This window comes from Python bivittatus, unplaced genomic scaffold (genome assembly GCF_059951505.1).
Source record: "Python bivittatus isolate LINGU-HERP-01145 unplaced genomic scaffold, Pbiv_v1 ctg000610_np1212, whole genome shotgun sequence".
NCBI classification, from domain to species: Eukaryota; Metazoa; Chordata; class Lepidosauria; order Squamata; family Pythonidae; genus Python; species Python bivittatus.
The window spans coordinates 15,554,031-15,557,853 of NW_028277088.1; positions in this window are offsets into that span (position 1 = coordinate 15,554,031).

The following is a 3,823-nucleotide window of genomic DNA, read 5'->3' on the forward strand; positions in this document are numbered from 1 at the left end:
CCATGTCTCCATCTACTTGCGAGCATGCCAAAGGCATCTGGTTGGCCATTAGGAGAAGCAAAACGCTGGACTAAGATGGGCATTAGCTTGATCCACAAGATGGAACAGAAGATGCAACTGAATCCCACCCACATCCTCAGATTCATAACGTAACAAAAAATAACCACTTTAGAAACCAAAATGTCATTCATTCATTCATTCATTCATTCATTCATTCATTCATTCATTCATTCACAAGTGCTTCCATACTGACCAGTTCAAACAATTCTAATATGCATAATATGTAACACATTGTAACATAAAGTAGTAATAAATATGGCTACCCAACCAAGATCTCACACATCACTCAATCTCCAAATGCCCACACCAAAGAGTATTGTCTTAACTGCCTTATAGAAGACCAAAAGAGAGGGTGCCAGGGATATCTCTGGAGACAAGTTTGAAGAAGGACTGCCTCCAGGCCCACATCCCTCTGATTTCTTGTAGGGATGGGATTATGAGCATTCCCTCTCTGTATGGCTGGGTAGATTCCACCTGCAGATGGTTTCAAGGTACCCAGGAGCTGAGCCAAACTGAGAGTTAGTTCTTATACTGTCAGTGAGAAACAATGTAACTGCAAATTTAACAGGTACAAAACAAAGGACAGATCCAAAGAGGGGATCCATTAACTGGGGAAGGAAGGAAAACCAAATACAGCGGTACCTCTAGTTACGAACTTAATCCGTTCCGTGACTCTGGTTGCAACTCGAGTTGGTCTCAAGTCGAGGTAAAGTTTCCCATAAGGTCCAATGTAAATCCAGTTAATCCGTTCCGCCCTCCGAATGTGGTCGCACCACGAGGCAAATTTCCCCATAAGGTTCAATGTAAATACGGCTAATCCGCCCTCCGAATTTGGTCGCATCCCGAGGTAAATTTCCCCCATAAGGTTCAATATAAATACAGCTAAACAGTTCTGAAACATATGCATTTTATTTTTAAACCTCAAAAACCTTCCAAACGCCACAAAACACACCACAAGCCTCACCGAACGTCTCCTTGCTACCGCGATCTCGCCCACAGGAAGCCGCGACCGCGTGGCAGCAGGGAAAATGGCCGCGGATCCGGTTCATAAGTAGAGGCAAGTTCATAAGTAGAGGTAAATTTTTGGGGCCGGAGCTGGTCGTATCTCGAAAAATTCGTAAGTAGGGGCGTTCGTAAGTAGAGGTACCACTGTTATAAGAACTTTTCATGTATATGTATGTGAGATTTGTTCTTGATCCAGGGCAATTGCTGAAATTCTTTAGATATGGCTTCTTTTTCTTCAGTAAACATTCTGATTCAGAAGTTCTTGGATGTCTTATGAGCTTGCCCTAGGGATTTATTCATTTGGGAAGTGAAACCCGACCACATGTTTACCTACTATTCTGCTGTTTTGTTTTCCAGGAAGAAAAAGTGTTCATTTAGACAATGAATGAGCAATTATATAAAAACAATGAATTCACACACAGTCTGAAGAAGGAATTTCATGGTTAATTTTTCACAGAATGGAAGGTTCTTTTTTTAAAAAAATCTTTCTTGGAGGGAAGTAATTGCTATTCCATAAACACAATTCAGGAATCCAGGATTTGGGACTTGCTATAGTTGAGCAATTGTGTGTCTATGCCAGGGTTTCTCAACCTTAGCAACTTTAAGAAGTGTGGACTTCAACTCTCAGAATTTCCCAGCCAGCCCTGGGTGGGGAATTCTGGGAGTTGAAGTCCACACTTCTTAAAGTTGCTAAGGTTGAGAAACCCTGGTCTATGCCAATATACAAAAAGTGAAGTGTCCTTTGAGTCAAGCTCAACTCCTTCTGATTTCATGGATGTCTCCATGTAGTGTTCTTAGCCATGATTGCCATTGCCTTCTTCAGGATGTTGTTTGACTTCCCAGTCTAGTAACACAACCTGAGATCCCCTGGGGATCTCCTACCAAGGACTAGCCAGCCCCAACCTTGCTTTGCTTACACACACACATTTGCCAATTCATATCAGATATCCTTCATACGATAGATACAAGTCCATTCACACTCAGACCATGCTAAAGCTGACTACCTATGGTGCCATATAGCAATTCTCCTTTTCTTTAATTCTATTTATCCTGGGAAAATTAGGAAAACACGCATAAAAAGGAGAAAGTTCCGTTCTCTTCAAATCTGTACATTTCAACATATTGTAGTACAGTGTATCTATACCAAATCCTAGTTTTTAAAAATTCAGGTAAGATGGAGTACATTCAATGTGAACCTGAGCAGACACCCCCTTGCAAAAAAATTCCCTGCAGTTTCTGTCTCCCTGAATCTTACAAGCACTGCACATCTGTCCAGGGATTTCTCCAAATCTCCATAGCAGATTTTTAGGCTGGCTGTGTGTGTTAAGAGGAGAAAAAAATATCTTCTCTGGTGCGTCCCATCTCACCAGCAGAATGTCATTCCATGAGATTCTACCCTCTAACTATTGCTGTTGTTCAGTCGTTAAGTCGTGTCCAACTCTTCATGACCCCATGAACCATATCGCGCCAGGCCTTCCTGTCCTTCACTGCCTCCCTGAGTTTGCTCAGTTCCATGCTCATTGCTTCAGTGATGCTATCTAACCATCTCATCCTCTGCTGTCCTCTTCTCCTTTTGCCTTCAATCTTTCCCAGCATCAGGGTCTTTTCCAAAGAGTCCTCTCTACGCATTAGGAGACCAAAGTATCTGAGCTTGAGCTTCAGTATCAATCCTTCCAATGAGCAATCAGGGTTGATTTCCTAACTATTTTTCTAACTATTACCTCTGGCCTATACTTCCTAAACGTGGGGGCATATTCAGCAGCATCCTGTGGTGCTGCTGAAATATAACTCTCAGGTCTGGGCTGAAAAAATTGCTGGAAGGAAGCAGAGTTGGGGTGTTTGGTATCTCTGTGCTGCCACCTAGCAGCCATCCAGAGTTTTGCAGCCCAGACCGAGTAGACTCAAATGTATAGTTTAGCACATTTAGCAAATGTATAGTTTAGCACATCAACTTGTCTCTGTATCTCTTGTACTAAATCTAAGACTTTGTAACTGAATGAAATATAGGCTGGATTCCCACAATATATTCCAAGGTGATTGTTTCTGGTTTAGCACCTTACCTGAGCCCAGCCAACAGAGTAGTGGTTTGTTCCACAAACCATGGTTAGACAATGGTCTACATGTTACATGCATGGAGTTATTCTTTTAAATGAACATTGCTCCTGGGTCAAATTTTAGATTACAAACTGTAGCAGGAACCACGCAAGGGTCCACCGTATTGCTGCTGCTGGTGGTCTTACAGGAACTTGCCATTTTCAGGTCGTTTCCCTACCCCCAGCCCGTTAATTCAGTTCCTAAAGTTTTTCTCTTTTCTTTCCTCAGGACACACACAGCCCAGTTCTAAAGGAAACAGGGTCCTCGTACGCCTGTTAGCTTTTGTAGGTCAAAAGGAACTCGACCGAAAAGAAAAGGCGGCAGGGCTCCGACCTGCGGGCGGAAACACACGGATTTCGAAACCTCCAGCGGAACGAGAAACGTGGCCCGAGACAACAAGTTGTCGCCTGACCGGCCCGGTCCGGCCCCTCCACGCCGCAGCCCCCGGCTGGCCTTCCGGGTTGTTCGACGAAGCGAAATCGAAAGCGACGCAACTGGACCTTCCGCCCTCCCAGGCGAGCTCGGCGGGGAGGCTGGATTTTCCGCCCGGCCCTCCCCTCCCCTCCCCTCCCCTCCCCGCCCGCCCGGCTTTTCCCGTTCCAGCAGGGGAGCCGAGCGCTCAGCCTGCCCAGCGGCCGCCGAGCGCAACGGGCGGAGAGAGCCA